This window comes from Ammospiza nelsoni, chromosome 1, assembly GCF_027579445.1.
Source record: "Ammospiza nelsoni isolate bAmmNel1 chromosome 1, bAmmNel1.pri, whole genome shotgun sequence".
In the NCBI taxonomy this organism is placed as follows: Eukaryota; Metazoa; Chordata; class Aves; order Passeriformes; family Passerellidae; genus Ammospiza; species Ammospiza nelsoni.
Window position 1 is genome coordinate 114,708,874 of NC_080633.1, and position 17,214 is coordinate 114,726,087.

The 17,214-nt window shown below is 37.0% G+C and overlaps 1 long non-coding RNA gene across 1 annotated transcript; it reads right to left on the reverse strand.

Annotated features, from left to right (window-relative positions):
• Positions 1-11,442: 11,442 nt before the first annotated feature.
• On the reverse strand, positions 11,443-17,214 carry LOC132085126 (uncharacterized). Its single transcript, XR_009420163.1, has 4 exons — positions 17,022-17,214; positions 14,252-14,408; positions 11,880-11,963; positions 11,443-11,797 (listed from the first exon to the last, which is right to left on the reverse strand). It is a non-coding gene; the product is annotated as an uncharacterized LOC132085126 (long non-coding RNA).

Genomic DNA, 17,214 nt, shown 5'->3' on the forward strand with positions numbered 1-17,214 from the left:
TTTGGAAGAAGAGTAGTGTTGATTAAGGAACATCTACTGAAAACTTCAGTAGATTCTCAAAAGAAAAATATCAATCTGAATTTATATTTTAGGCTTTTTATGTGGAGACCTAGATGTCTGCAGCACTGAAATGCCCCTTATTTTTAATATCATTCATGCAAACAACTCAACTGCTTTTCAGAAGGATTTTGCTCAATATCTCAAAGCAGCCTTCAGCACATCTATCCTGCATAGGACAGATGCTGTTATTTTCTGGGGTTTGTAAAGTGCTAAGCATTTTACAGAAATTTACAGAGCTGGCAGTCTCACTCACTTCAGATGTGACAGAAAAGAAAGCAGTAAACAAAAGAGGGGAAGGAACTTTGGAGGATGTGATTATAAGATGCAGTAATGCAGGAAAATGCTTGACCGTGGCACTGAAGTAATAAAACATTGCAAATCAAAACTCATATGTGCATGAAGATAAATTTATTTTTTAATGTGTGTGAAAGACACACACATTGTGTCTTTTGGGATTTTTGAAAATAAAAATCCTCACCTTAACCTTTTAATTGATTACTCTCCTGTATGAAAAATGGCAGTTGAAAAAAATCAAAAAGCTGTTTGATAGATGGAAGTCCCTATGTTCTTTGTGAAATAACAGACTGCGAAGAAGGGGAGTGAGAAACAGAAATATGTAATACAAAAAGGGAAAAGGAGATATTTCTACTTTACCTTCTCAGTAGCCTGATGTAATTTGTCCCATAAGAAGCAGATCTTGCAGGATCTTTCTGCTAATGAGTCATATTGACATTATGAGGGTTATTTTTAATAATTTTGAAAGCTCTCTCACAGGGAAGGCTTTGGTTTTCCACTATGAATTGATAGTTGGATCAGAATTTTCCCAATCACTGTACAATACACCCCAAAAACTTACCTGCATCAGCAATGATGTGGATAAAAATGTTAATATTTTGTTATTTTGATAGAAAGCCATTCTTTTACTTGACACACTGAAAGTTTTCCTCTATGACACTCCAGTCAAAATATTGCACACTGTAAGAATGTTGCAGGCACTTCAGGGGTAAGAGGGCTTTTTACTTTTTAAGAAATAGTTTTGCTTGATTTTGTGAAAAATTCTCTTTTACAGCACATGCATTTTAGACTGACTTGTGGTCTGTTAAAGGTTAAGAAAAATGCTGTTCTTAAAAGTATTATTTTTCCCTTTTATGGATGAGCACCAGGCTTTAAGACATCAGTGTAAATAGAGTTTCCTGTTCCAGGGAAGTTTGGCTACTGCAGGAGCCCAAAGGTCCTTTGGGAAAAGCTTGATAGGAACTATGAGTTGAATGTGACCTGAGGCTCCAGGAACTGAAGAGCCAGAACTGAGGGAAACACATTTCACAGCCCTTTTGTGCAATCTTAAGTCCCAAAAGCACTTCTGGGAAAGTAAACCCTTCATCATACACACAGCATTTCTTGCTAGATGAGTTCTTATGCTGATGGCTTTTAGAAATCATTCTGTTATCAGTAGATCTGTGACTTCTTTCCTTGAAGCTTGCTGTATCTTCAAAAACATCAGCAGATTTGCAGAAACGCTGAGAAGGAATAGGGATGCTGAGCATTTCTCCATGGCTGGTAGGCATCATGCAGTATCCAGTCCAAACTGCAGTTTTGCACTCAACACTTTTTAGAAATTTTCTGAAGAAAGTAAACTTCAATTCCTACATGCATTCTGTTCCATTAGAAATGCTAATTTGTCAGAACTATTTGGTTTTTTATTCAGAACTCAGTGTGGCATTTTTTTCTCCTCCTTTTCTCTCCCTCTCCCATTTACAGCTGGGCAGAATTCGTGTGTGTGAAGAAGGAAGGAGCAAAGCAAGAGGATTTACTGTGACGCAGAGCAACCACCCTACTTCTATGTTAACAAGGTTACTTGTGTGAATATCACTTGGCTGCTGCATTTCTTTCTTCACTAGACCAAGTTTTAATTGGAACTCTGCCACAGATTTTCCAATATGACATGAGATGAATCATACAATCTCAAACTCTACCCTTTATCATTTTAAAAGCAGTGATAACTCTCAGTGAGTTGTGTTGTTTTGCTTTGTGTTGTTTTGTTTTGCTGGATGTGTTATGGAAAACAAAGGCATTATCCCCTGCCTCTGAAAGTACTGCTGTAATGCAAATAATTGAAACATTAAAATAATTTGGAATATTTGAGGAGCGACACTCAATTGTTTATTTAGTGTTTCCATTTGCTTTCTTAGTACTGGTTTCTTTCTTTTAGCATCATCAAAAATAATGGTTTAAAAATTAATTAACATCTTTTAAAAACTCAAAATATATTTTGAAAAAAAATAAAAGCAGATAAATTACATTAATTGAAAGGATTGGAATGAAGTAATGTGTTCCAGCTTTTCTTCATAACCACTCTGTATTGCAAGAAGCTGGCCTTTGGAAATCTGGAGAATAACTTGCATAATTAGAAATTAATTCTGTTAGATTACCTCACATTTATAATGCTGAAATTAAACAATCATTCTTTTTTTGTGACCTAAACTTTAAAAAATAATGTTCTTTCTCATTCTCCAAACTTTGGGGATGTTAGGCAGTTTTCTATAAGGGTTATTCATGTGAAGAAAAACATTGGGCGTGTGCTTTCCAAAGACCTCAGTAAATCAACAAAGCTATACATAGCCCAGTCTGATGTAGTTACCAGCTGATATTTCTGCAAAGACACTCGAAATGAGAGAGGAAATTCCAAACTTCCTTATTATTCCAACATGCTGAGCTTGCTAGTCAATAAAAGATTTCCAAGTTTTATTTAGTATATTGGTGGCATTTGGCTGGTTCCAGTGGCAGGTATCCTTTGTTTCCTATCCCTTGTTAGCTATTAACTTTTTATTGGAATTGCATTTCTGAAATTTTTATTATATGAGATATAGAAATCAAGCTATTTCCATTTAAGCATCCCAGCTACATCCTCTTTTGCCTGTTAGCAGGCAGAACTAAAACTATTATATGAAATACTGCTTTCTTTTCCTGTTGGCAGGAGGCAGTATTACAATAATAGTGTCATGGAGAGTGTGTCTCTTTTGTGGATGGCATTTGGAGACCTCTGCTTTTTGTTTTATTAAAGGATACTGAATGTAGAAGGGACCATTAATCCTAAATGTTGAATATCTTTAGATTTCTCTGTTCAAGCTTTTATTCATATCATCTTAAGTCAGTCAGCTTCTGCAAACCCAGGCAATCTGAGGTGAAGAATAATGAAAAAAGAGAAGCAAGCCAGACTGATGGGAAAGAAATGTGGTTAGTAATTTAACAAAAAACCTCTTTTGGTACAATGGGGAATTAAACAAAAGCAAAATGAATATACTCATGCTAGTGGTTAGAAGAGTTGTGTGATTAAAAATCTCCCCTTTGACTAGAATGGGAATATATTTAAACAAAGTAAGAAATATCATCCTGTTTCTAACACACAAGAAGGACACAGCTGAGGAAATATGTTAAATAATCCACATGGATGTGGCTAAAATGTCATAGAAAAGCAACAGGCAAAGAGTGATTAATAGATAGTGGAGCAGACACTCTAAGAGAAATTTAGTGGAAGACTGTCTCTTACCTGGAAGGAAAACAATTGTATAAATAAATTTGGTATTTAGCTCCCACCTCTGCTCTCTGGGATGCAATTTTCAGCTCTGTGCTGGGGCAGGGTATCAGCACATTCCCAGCTGTGTACCTGTCAGCCAAGCACAGGCACCTTTTGCATCCTTTTTTTTCCTTGCTTAGTAGATGTGACTCCATTTTAAAAACAAACTTGTTTTATTTAGTGCATCAATTTAGTGCATCATTTATTTAGTACATCATTTTTATTTTTTATTTAGTGCTGTGTTAGCAGCACCTTGAACTCAATTTAAGATTTTGAGATAAGAGGGTTAGGATCTATTAGAAGACATGGAATGGTATTGACAGAATTTTCCCTTCAAAAATGCAGAGACAGTTTAATTTTCCAGACATTAAAACATCCTAGAATTGTTGTCATGGCAAAAATTAAAGGCTCTGCAAGTTAACAGTTGGATTCTTCTTGTTGACTTATCCTGTGGATAGCTCATTTTCATTTCCTTTTATTTTATTCCTCCTCAGATTTAAAAGCAAAACATTCCTTTTCTATTTTGTCAGAAAAGAAGAGCAGTTGGTACTTTTGTGGTAAGTTTTGATGTTATTGATATAGGTGCTCCAAAATAAACAGCAAATTCCTGAAGTTGGAAGTTTTTCAGGATTCTGTGTATGCATTGCAATCCTGAATCAAAACATGTTTGGCTAAATCTGCTTATCTTTTATGCAGATAGTCTGGTTGGAATTGCTGTACAGCATTGTTGCCAGGTATTTCTGAAGGAGGAATGTACATATATTGTTCATAAACTCTCTGGATTAAATTTCAGCAATCTCTCACTTAACCTTAGGAAAAGTTCTTTATCAGAAAATCATACCAACTATAAAGATTGTCAGAGTTCAAGAAGTCAGCATTTGATCATGGGGGTGCAATTTAAAAGCTGCTTTTCATGACAGTGTGTGTGTTAGAGTATAACATTTATTGAAACAGAACTGAAAGACTTCTGCAGAGAGTCTTGACCTGTCAGGTTCCTTGATACTTGCAGAAAATATTTTCTGTTTGTATAACCCTGTGATTTCTACTCCTTAAACAGAATCTTCTGTAAACTTCTCCTGTATTAACACCTACTAGAAAATAAATCCTGTGGATTTTTTACTGTTCCATTTTCACACTCTTTTTTGTAAATTACCAAATACTTCATGTTGTTCTTGGTCATAGCTCCAGGGAAAGGGTGTTTGAGCATAACAGCCCATAAAATGAAACTATGTATTCCCTGCTCTGGCTCACCATAGTACTCCTGCAGATTGAGAGAAATTAGCCATGTCCTTTAACAATTATTACTGGGAATTAATCTTTACATTTCATTGTCTGGGACACTGAGCTCCCTTCACTCCTTCAAAGATGCTGTGTGTGTTTTCTTATTCCCATATTGGTGTAAAATAAACAAAATTCTATAAATGTGCTGTTTCAATGTCAGTTTCAACAATAGCTGTTGTGTATTTGAGATATTCTTTGCAGTCAAACTCATCACTGACATGATTCCAAATATCTGAGGGTAGTAGCTGAAATAAAATTCAAACATAAAGTCATAGGATTTGGCCAAAGCCATGTTTTTATGTAGACTGTGGCACTTTAGCAAGTGGAAAAAGCAATGACTGATGCTGTGAATGTACCTGCCTAAGTATAGCAGTGAGCTGTTAAGACTACAACTATTACCAGATTTTTTTTTTAATTGCTGCACTCACAAATATTTGGAAGCATTCTTGGTGTACTCTGGGTAAAAAAAAATACCCCCAAAACCCCAAATAAAAACAAAAACAAAATACCACCCAAAACAAAACAAAAAACCCACAAAACACCAAAAAGACCCCAAAAAGCAACCCACAACACAAAGACCCCAAACAAAAACAACAACAAAAAAACCCCAAACAAATCTCCTTGGTTTTAAGAGAACTGAAAATTCTCCCTAGAAATTTCTATACAGTATATCAAGTTGGTATCCTTTCAAAATAGTCAACAACATCCTGAATGCCACTATCATCTTCCATCATACTTATTCCTATGCATCCATCTTCTGAAAAATGAGATTTTTTCCAATTTAGTTAAATCATCACAGGCCACTTTTTTTTTGGATTCCTCTAATTATGGGAAGCATGAGAAAGCTGACCTTCCCTTTCCTCACCCTCTTCATTGTACATCAGAAGCTGGTATTTTTGTCTGTTGCAGTTCAGACAATGTCAAAGTGGAGAGGATCAAAAAAAAAGAAAAAGAAAAACAATAACTGGGGCTGTCTGCCCATCCTTCCACTGTGTGAACAGGGAGGGTCGGAGTCAGTGCTTTCCATGGGACAGGATTCCATCAAGACTTAACACATTAAAAAAAAAATTGTTTTGATACCTCAGTAAATGGTGTGATTTTGTGGGGGAGACTTTTAGAAGTGCTTCTCAGTTGTGCATTACTGTACATAGAACTGGTACCAGTGAAAGGAATATTTTTAAGTACAGATACTAATGCAAATGAGGCTTTGGCTACTAATATTCAGATTCATAGACACAGTTTTAGAGTCTTATTTTAAAAAGTTGGCTGATAGATCTGGACATATTTTTTAGTGCTGTGAGTTTCTCATTAAATGAATTGCCATAGTGTTATTTACTTTGTTAGATATTGTTCTGTATTTAATGTCTATGGCTGTTCATCTTGGAAAGAGGGATGCACTACTTGAGCAGAAAAATGGTACCTCTTTCCCAAAATTCTTAATAACATGAAAACTAATTTTACTGTTATTTTACCATTTGATGATAATCAGGCTTTTTGAGAGGTGTTGTGTCTGTGACTCAATATGATTGCATCTTTTCATTACTCTGCTGAGAATTTTTTTAACTGTTCCAAAATGTGTGTTTAAAATGGTAGTTATACATTAAGGTATAAGGTAACTTCAAAGACAGCTTTAAGAAACACAGGTTTAAATTTTCTTTATCTCTGACACAAAGTTTATTTGTTGATTCTGAAGGAATTAAATTGATAAATGCAGTGCTCAGGTAGCACCCTGTGACATTTTAACCCGGGTTCAAAGCTTCTCTTGTGGTTCAGCTCCCTCAAAGGACCTTTGATGTTCTTACATTTATTCACCCCTCATTTGCTATTGTCTTAAGTATTTACTTTCTGGAGTTTGTTTAGGAAAGGTATTCTAGGATGTAGCAGTGTATCTTAAAACAAAACTATGGTAGGATAGAGATGCTTACAGAGATGTTACTTACCTGTCACCTGTCAGGTACTTACATATAAATTGCAAGGTCAATACAAAACCTGTATCATTCTGAATTATTAAATGGGAGGAAAAACTGTATATTTCCTTGAAAGATATTTCTGTCATTTTGTCTTTGGGATGGTTTTCAAATTTGAGTATTGGTTTTAACTGTTTTCACTTCAATGATAAAATTAGAAAAAAAATCCTTGAAACTCATTTGAAAAATAAAGTTTTCAGAATACACTTACTTTGTGTTGCCCTTATAACTTAAAATATTCAGGGTTTTTTCTGCTCTGTTCCCTGGAAATACTAAGTACCTCACGAGGCACTTGATATCAAAGCTGACTGGAACATCTGCCTTATCTTTATTGCAAGGCTGACCAATGGGACTAATGTACATTATGCATGAGGTTTAAAATTAAACTAGGAAGAAGTAGCATGACCAGAGCATGCAATGCAAAATCAGAACTGGACAGTTACAATGTTTTCTCAAGGGGAATACTGCCAAGAGATTGTTTACCTAATTCCTGGGTATAAAATCTATTTATTCTATTTTATTTTAGAAATGTTCCTTTTCCAATCCCTAAATGAACAAGGCTGTATCATGATATTGAAATAGTAAAGTAAGGATTTAAATATAAAGGAAAAAAAGTTAGCAAGTTCTCACAGGAAAGATAAATCTTAGCATAAATTTTCATTTTTGATTTCACTGAGAAGACTAAAGGCTAGAAGGAGCTTCAGGGGCTGACTAGTGTTGCCCCTCACAGGTTGCTCAGACAGGCTGTGCAGTCTCTGTCCTGAGCTGGCTCTGGGTGACTCTGCTCCAGCAGGAGGGTTAGACCAGATGATCTCCAGAGGCCCCATCCAGTCTCAAACAGTCTGTGATTCTGTGACCTGAAGCAAAATCAGTTGTGGATGTGCCATTTTAAACAAATATTTGCCAGCTTGATTTTAAAATGTATTTGATCTCTGTTTATAAAAACTGGAATGCTTTATCCATAGGCAACATATTCCAACACTTCCCTGTCTTCAGCTTCTTTGAAACATTTTTCTTATCATTATAGCTAATTTTTTCTTAATGCAGGTTAACTCTGTAATGATTTTCTGTCCTACCCTCAGTGGATATTAATCTAAGCTGAATCAACTGTCTAGGGAGGTGAGAACTCTTGTCTATCTGAAGGTTGCTTCAGAGGCTGGAGAGAACATGCATAGCTGCCTAGCCCAGTGTGGTGGCTTTTTTCTCTTCCTTTCAGCAGCATGATGTTCTTGGCTCATATTTACCTGTCATCTACAATTACCCCTCAAGACTGTTTTTTTTGTGACTGCTTCTAACTTATGTGTTCCTCATCTTTCATATAGATTATTCCAGCCTTACTAAAATACCTTGAATTTGTTCATGTTGAGTTTTATCTTACTATGTTTAGGCCATCTGTGTAAATTTGAAGATAATTTTAATTAGTCATGTTCTTGAAATTTCCTTATGCTCCTCCTCACTTTCTGGAAGTTTGTAAGTTTAATAAGTATAAAACCTCTTGAATCAGCTTGGGAAAAGTTTATTTTTACAACTGGTTGATCCATATAAAACTTTAGTCTAGAAATCCTTCCAATTTTGATAGTGAACCACTGATAAACAATCTCTGATTTTTTTTTTTTTTTTGGCAAAGAAAATATGTCTAAAAATTTACTGCTGAAATTCTTCTCTATGTAAGTTTTGCTATTGAGGATAAAAGATATCTGTGAAACTTAGTGCAGACAACATGTGTATCTCTAATTACTATACTTATTAATACAGGAAGTATTCAACATTTCTATGCAAATTTTATGTAAAGAACACTTTATACGTAGTTGTATGTAGTTGTTGCTTGGAAGGGGATATAACTGTAGTCTAGTAATTCACAACTGGAATTACCCAGAGTTTATAAATGCAAGATAAAAAAAAAAGGACACCTTTTTTTTCTTGGGCGTTCCTCCTACTTATCATTAACAAACTAATCAAATCCCTTAATTAAGAGCCTGAAGTAAGGCAGTATGAAGTCACTGTGTAAACAAAACCATAAGGAGCCAAAAGAAATTATCTAAATTGAAATTTCACCCATACTTACTCAGCAGTACTTAGACAGCAGTAGTAGTGTAGCTACAAAAACTGAGCTGACTAATCATTATTTTCTGGTTTGCTTTTCTCGTAATTAGAGATGTTGGTACAGTTTTAAAATCAGTCTTCAGCTTGCCATCATGCTTTTTGTAGTGAAAATAATGGAAAAATAGGTACACTAGTACTGGTTATGTTGTCAAATGTAGCATATAGTAAGTAGTGATTTATATCCTATAGTGTAGATATAAGATATAATGCCATCTTTATTCCATGTACGTTGTTTGCAACTTAGCAGTTTTCTAGCCTCAATATGGAAAAAGGAAATTAGGCTTAAAAGAAAGGAGAGTTAAGCTGCAGTTCCAGAACAGCTCACAGGATGCTGAGTGGAAGTGAAGGTTTGGGTTCCTCATGACTCAGTTTCTTTTGGACTATTGATTTACCCTTTTCCCAATTGTCTGTAACCAACCTGTTATTGCTAATCCCTGACCAGGCACCCTACCAAAGACAAATCCGCCAAAGACTCCTAATGATGCTCTGATTCTGCCAGAGCTTTAACAGGAATGTGGGAGAAAGGGAGTCTAAAGGCAGTCCCTTTTAGTTCAGCATGGAACTATGCTTAAAATTGGAGAAGAGAAAGGGACAGGCACATGATCCATGGCTGCCTTCTGCTCTGTTGTGACTCTGGACAAGTTAGCTAGAACATTTGTTTGTCCTGAATTCCCAAAGGTCCAGAATAGTGTTAGTAATGCTGACATATCCTTGTAAAGCACTTGATGGTTGAAAAATAGTATTTAAATGCCCTTTGGAGTGAGATGATATATGAAAAAAGCTGGGTTAGAAACAAAAGACATGAATCCTTTTTTTATTAATGTCCTTAGTTACAAGGTAAGAGCAGTAAGCAAAGGCCTGATAAACCACTTCTAGTTGATCAGTGTTTCAGTCGCATGGGAATTCTCAAGGAGTGTTGTGTCTCCTTGAGTCTTGCTTTAATTTTTAATGTAATGGCCATTTGACTTGTGACAGAGTTGAAGCTGCAGCTGTTTCTGTGATCTTGGTCTGCTCAGTTGTAGTCCCTTGAAAATCTTCTGAAATGGTAGAAATCAGCTTCTTCCTTCCTGTATAATTTTTCAGTTACACTTGCAGTTATTCCATGGAACTGAGGTGTGACCAGAGCTCTTCCTCTTAGGCTTACCAGAAAAAGGACTTAAATACTTGAAATCAAGAACTTTGGGTTTTTAATATTTTGTTGTTGTGAAATTTATAGAATTGATTTTGATTTGTTACTTTCTGGAGAGTCATCTTAATACTGTTAACCTAACATCTAACCCTTCTTTAAAGATTCAAGCTGGTTATCCAATTTTAATTATTTTTACCAGAACAGTGGATAATAATTAGTTCTTGAAAGAAAATTTTCCCTAGTGAATGTATTACACTTGTAAAACAACTAGGATACATATATTGATTCTGGCTGGAAATTCAAAATGCAACCTTGAACACTTTGTGATCTTCTCAGTGGAATGTTCAAACTACTTTTGGTGCCAAGTGCTGTATTTAATCCACATTATTATTTAAATTCTTTCTGTTACAATATATTAAATTAATTAGTGACTAAGTTATATCACTGGTATTTGCAGAGATGGAAAAGTATTTTTTCACAGTATCTCCATCAAATTTTGTCATACAAGTATGTCTTTCTACTCGCCTATTTCCGTATTTTTGGACAGATTCTGACCTACAACTCTAAAAATAATTTCTTTAATGCAAAGTTATTCTGTGCATGAAATCACATTAAATACATGTGAACCTATAAACTCTTGTTGTGGGGGTAAAGATGAGCAATAATCTCATTTGTGAAAGCTGCCAATAATCAGCAACCTGTGTATTTGTCTTTATAACAAAAAATTTGTTTTAATCCTAATTAATTATATATCTTGGATGTCTGTATACTTCAGTAGTACATTAGAAGTTTTTGTAAGCTGTGTCATTGCAGCTATCTAAACACTCACTGCTTATAGCACTATTCTAAAAGCCCTGTTAGTCTTTTGCTATAGTACTATAACAAAATATACATATCCTATACCTCTTCTGGTCACTATGATTGTAATCCAATCAATTCAACATGTAAAAATACACCTGTAGTAAGATGGGAAAGTGTTTTGTCAAAGGCTGTGCAAGAAATCTTTTGTTTCAGAGAGCATCTGAACCTGTATCACAATCAACCAGTTTTCAAATACAGATTTCTCTAATTTCTATTTTATTGAAAATCACTAGCAGAGGAAAAATGGGTGTAATTTTTCTCTTTAGATAATAATTCATGCTTACTAATAATTTAGAGGTAACTGTGAGCAGAAGTAGTTGCCAAGGAAATTTTGAAACAGGAAATTTGAAATTTCATGTTGAGACAGTGACGCAAAAGGCTGTGGTTTATAAAGACATGCATAAAATCAGAAATCATGCCACCAAAAGATCTGTAACAGAATTCTTTATTTTAAAGACTGCCTGTGGAATATTTTACCATTTTGTGTGTGCTTAACACTAAGAGCTCTTCTGAGCCAAAAAGCTGTATGCACCTGACAAAGGGATTTCCAGATTCCATACTCATTCCCAAATGTAATTGAGTATGTCAATATCTTTATTTTGTCTTCTTGTTTCAACCTCAGATTAACTTGGTACAGTGAAGTTCTGGTAGGCTGGTGTCTAGCCAGTGCTGTGTTGAGATTCATTATCTATGATGGACCAGTGAGTCCCCATTAATGTGGAACCTTTCCAAAAACAGGTGATAGACCCAGCCTGAGTTCTGTAATCTAGCCTTCAAATAAAAATCAGCTGGCTGTATTCGACATGTTTCTGAAGATACAGACTGCAAAGAAAATTCTGAGAATTAGTTTAAAAAAGAAATTGTGCAGCTATTAATTAGCAACTTATGTAGTATAATTACTTACCCAGATCAAATTCTTGTTTCTTGGATTTTGCTATTGAATTAGTCTGACAAGTGGCAAAAAATGTGTGGCTTCACTATTGCAAACCTGAAAGGGAAATTTTAAAAGTGACTGCACCAACAAATATGCCTTCCATGGAAGGCAATAATCAATGGGGCTTGATTTTTACTTATCAGTATTTTAGGTCTGTGCTGTGGCATCTACTGAGTGCTGCCTCACAGTATCTGTGAAAAGTGCAGAGGAATTGCATTAATCAGTATTTAGGAAACAAACATAAACACAGAAGACTCCAGAAGCAAAAGTAGTAACTTAATAATATCTCATGATATTAAGGAAAGGAAAAGACAGATATCAGAAGGTATGAAACTGTAGATAATCTTCTAGTGCCAGAAGCACGTGCTTACTGATGTAAGTATGTCTTCACTAGCAAGATTTTCCTGTTTGGATAGGCAGCAGGGGAGTTTTGCTGCTACACAGATCTTCTGTTTACCTGGCTAAAGATTAAAAAAAAAACTAACAAAAACCCAAACCAAAAAATCAAACCACCCAGCAACACAAAAAAATCCCCACTTTTGCAGTTCTGCTAGGTTCTGAAAGCTGCCAAGGGATCTCTCTATCATGCCCTGTTCCAAACATTGTGTGCACACAGTCTGGCCCTAGAAGGAGCTGCAGGTCCCTCCTGATCAGGACATGTCCCAGTGTTAGCTATGAGCTCAGACTTTATTCTGTGCTTAGTTGAAATGCAAATTATATTACTAAAGCTTTAAACTTGGACTTTAAAGTATGTATGAGGTACACTAATATATTAGAAGGCTGATTCTCCCCTTGAGGAAAGGTAAAGTGAGAAGGGTCTGTCTTTGAAAAAAACTTTATTTTTCTATTGAAAAAGCAATAGTTTTCTTGCAAGAACCTGGCTTAAAGTGTTCAATGGCAGTATATCACAAATGCAGTCTAACAAATAATAACAAGAAGCTTACCTAGGACAGTATAAAATCACCTCTGTCAGTGACATGCTGCAGATACGTAACTGTTTTCTCCCAGACACATTCCATTTGAAACTCCAATGTAGCAACTTCTTCAATAAAGAACATTTTGTGCTGCAGAAAGTACTAATCAAGCAGCGACAAAAACCCTTTACACTCTGTCCTTTCCTGTTCACAGCATGTCCGTGTGCCTCCCTTAGTTGGCAGCTGCTCCTCCCAGCAGCTGCAGAGTTTTTAACGGGGTAGTTCTGAGGACCCAGCAGGTTGGCTGTACTACAAATATCGGCTTTTGGGGAAAATGGGCTCCCTCTGGTGAGTGGCTGAGTGGTTGTCAACTGAACTCCCTTCGTGGTTTGGGTTGTCTTAGCTCAGATTTTGTTATCAAATGGTATTCTCAGGGTGCTTGAGCACTTGCATGCACTGACATAAAATGTGTTCCTATCAACTGTCAACACTCGTCATCTTGATTTCCTGGAGTAGCAGAGGGCTTGAATATAAATCTTGCAACTTTTCACAGCTGGGATGGAAGGCTAGGAGACTGCTGCAAATAGATGCCCATGGAAAATTAGGTATTACAATTGTGTCAGAAAATTTTGGTGTGCTTCAGTTCCAGCTCTGGCCTCTGTAGCTGGTTAATGTTTCTTAAGTATTTTGCCTTTCCCCCTGTGCTGAGTGACTACCTTTACTTTTTGCAGTTTCCTGGTGTGAGTCAAAGAAGCATGAATATGCAATCCTTTTGTGGCAAGTGTATTCATACACATGTAAACCCAGAAATTAAAGTTGTCTACTAATCCACCTTGCTTCTTCAATCCAAACCTCTCCAGCCTGTGATGGTAGAGGTCTGTTGACACTGTACATCTAGTTCTACATAAACTGTCTCCTAAACAAGACTTGACTAATTTTTAAAAAACTGAAAAGGCCATTAAATTTATCATTGAAGCAAGGTTTCTAAATTGCATGTTCATGCAACTTTCATCTAGAACTCAGTTAAACAGGCATCCTATCTTAATGGAACAGGTAAACTGGAGATAGCTGGCTAGAAATCGTCTTAGATCTTGTAGGTTGTTTGCAGTAGGAGTGAGGATCTCTAGTCCTTGATCTAGCTACAGAGAAAGTTTATTGAAATTCCTGGTCTTCTTTTTTTAAGTTTTCAGTTCTGTGTGATAACCACTCTCTCATCCTTTCAGTAAATACCCTTCAAAGGGTGTTGTGAAGATAAAAAGGTGATGTTAAGGGGACAAAGCAAGAGGAAAAGGGGCTTTCAGCCTTGGGTTTTGTTCAAACAGAAATAGGCCAGGCAAGTGAAATAGGTGTGACTGCTGAACTGCAGCTGGGTAATTTTGAGCACACCTTAAGCCCAGGAAATAATAACTGGATCAAAAAAACACCCACCTGCATTGTTCATCGTAGCTTGGAGGTTTGTGAAGCTTAGCTGTCTCTTTTATGTGGTTACTTCTTGTGCCAGGCATGATCCCATGAGGGGCTGTTTCCTCCTCTCTCACAGCTCAGTGGCAGTCAAAGGTCTTCAGAATACTGAATATTAATTGTTCTAGGCAGAGAAATTGCAGATTTCATTGTGCCCAGTAGAGAAAGCAGATATGTGTCAGTGAAAGTACTGCAGTGTGGCAATGTTAGAAACATGATCAGATTGACTGCTTTGGATTTGGAAGATGTACAGATGTAATTTTGTTATAATTTGCAACTTTAAATTGTTTTTAAATGGAACTTAATTGAGATTTTAATTAATCTCAATTAATTGAGATTTTATTAATATTAATATTAATAACCTAATAAGAAAATAATGAATATGAAAATTAAAAATCACTTCCTCCATTAAGAGTGCTCAAAGAAAACAAATATCATAAAACAAAACAGCTGCAGCTATCACGAAATTAAACCAAGCTAATTTCTCAAACCTTCCAACTGCCTGATGAGTGAGGTCTTTTTCTTGTAGTTTATTTCACTAAATAAATGTTAAATGTCATCTGTTGTACACTTAGTCACTGTATGTAATTGTAAAGATACAACAAAAATCCAGAACATTTCTACTAGGCACATTTAAAAATTAAAACCTTAAACAATTGGGTTTTTAAATTTGCTAATCAATATCAAATGTTGTATTCCTATGTTTTCCTTATAGAGAATTTTGATCAGGTAACAAAACAGGTATTTTTAAACAACATTAGCATTACTTCTAATTTCAGTGATTGTGAATTTATTTTAAAATAAATTTATCATATTTTCCATTTTGGAAAAAGGTTTTATCCATCTTTCCTCAGTGTTGTTGAGGATTTAAATCCACTCTTAATTTCTGTCTGATCTTACCTGCTCATCACTGCTGATTCATCAGAACTACAAATGGGAAGATGTTGATGTTTGAATTTAGGCTTCATTTAGTATTTTTATTAGTGCTTCTAACTTACTTCTACTAAACAGCTAACATAGGATTATTTCCTTATGCTAAATCACTGATCATCTCTTCTGTGACAATAAGTAATTAGCATGCTAGAAGTAACTGCCCAGTTACAAGCCCAGCTACTTTCTCATTTGTATAATAAAACATTTTTATCCTGGCCAAGACAAAGAACTTCACCCTTTGAAACTACTGTAAAATACTTTTAAAGCAATGTATAGATATGTATTACAAGACTGCAATAGCATTATATGTAGTGTAAAACCCATAATCTAGAGATTATCTATGATATTCCATCTTCTGGCCTTATTAAGAATATGCTAGGAGCTGAGTGATGCCAGTGAAGCAGTTTTTTTTTTTTTTTTTTTTCATTTCAGTGTAACTGAGGTCAGCTTTTTAATTCTACAGTTACATGACTTGTCCTTGACTAGCCCATCACTTTGGTATCTAGCATGTCAGAATAAATCTTAGAGTAAAACAAGTTAGCAGTAGCTCCACTGACATAAAACCAGCATAAATACAGAGGCTGGGCCAAATTGCCTCGGTCAAATCAGATCTCTGAACTTTTGGAGTGGGTCCAGCATTGTATAAAGCGTTCCTTTTTTTTTTTTTTTTTAATTTCATTTAATGTCTATTATATACTTAAATATTTAAAGTAACAGGACTTCTGTTCTTGGAAATTCAAGTGTAGGCTGGTCTCAGCTACTGTACTGCTTCATGGTCTATGCAACTCATTTTTAAACCAAAGGGCACAGAAGTCAAAATGAAGCTGGAAACTCATGTAATCAAATTGTTGACAAAGGAATATGCAACAGGTCTGTGATATTAGTCTCACTAATTTATCTTTATATTAAATAAGTATGTAAATTTATTTGTATAAAGGGTGATGAGGCTTAGGTCCATATTATGCTGTTATCGGTCTGAGAGAAGTGTCACTTCTATCCTCTACTCATGAAAGTAATGTTATTTCAATGTCGTTCAACCTTTGGGTCCACAAATTGTCTGTCTGGAAGAGGCATTACAGAAGTACCGAGCACTCAGTTAACCATGTCCCTTCCCGCTGGTTCCCAAGGTTTCTGCCTTGGGACGGGGGCAGGGAGGGCGTTACGGGCGCCTTAGAGCCCGGCCCAAGCAGCCGCGTCGGGGAGATGAGTTAACCCCTTCCAGGGAGAAGCCGCGGTCCAGGCTCTCTCCTGCTCTGCAGGTCCTCCGGGATGCGTTCCATCAGAATTCACCATTAACTTAATTGAAAAGACATTTCCTTCAGACTGGGAAGTTTCTGACCGCGGGCATGGTACATGGCACCATGTAGTTGAAAGAACGATGGATGGCGAGATATACGCATATGTATATGTATAGAGAATGTATTTCCTAGCACCGGGAAAAAAGGATGAGAGAAATAGGACGGTAGTCCACGGCTCTCCTTCCTCCTGTGCGCTCGCCAGACCCAGGGCTGAGCCTGCCCAAAGGGAAGCACAGCAATCGCTGCCCTACCCCGGGAGGGGGTTGGTTTCTGCTGAGCCCGGCATCCCCGTGCAGATAAATGCACATTTCTCTCCAGCCCCTTTCGGACTTGCCGCTTCCCCTCGGCATCCAGGGGCTGCGGGAGGCGGGCTGTGCCGAGGGGGATCCGGGGCAGCGCCGGGGGAAGGGGCGGCAGCGGGCTGCAGGCCTGGCCCAGCTGCGGGCGGGCACCTCACCTCGCGGGGGAACCTCGCCCGTGTCCGCCGGGAGCCAAAGCGCTCTTACCTGGCAATGGGAGTCGCGCACGTCCCGCTCCCCCCGCAGCGCTCCCTTCACCCTAATATGCGGGGACACCGCGGCTCAACACCCCCCAGGCAGATGCGGGGAGCTCGCTGTGCGCGGCCGCGCTGTCCCACAGCCAAGTGCCCGTCCCCAGCCCGCGGCGACGGGACGTGATTCCAGCCAAGCGGCTCCGCTT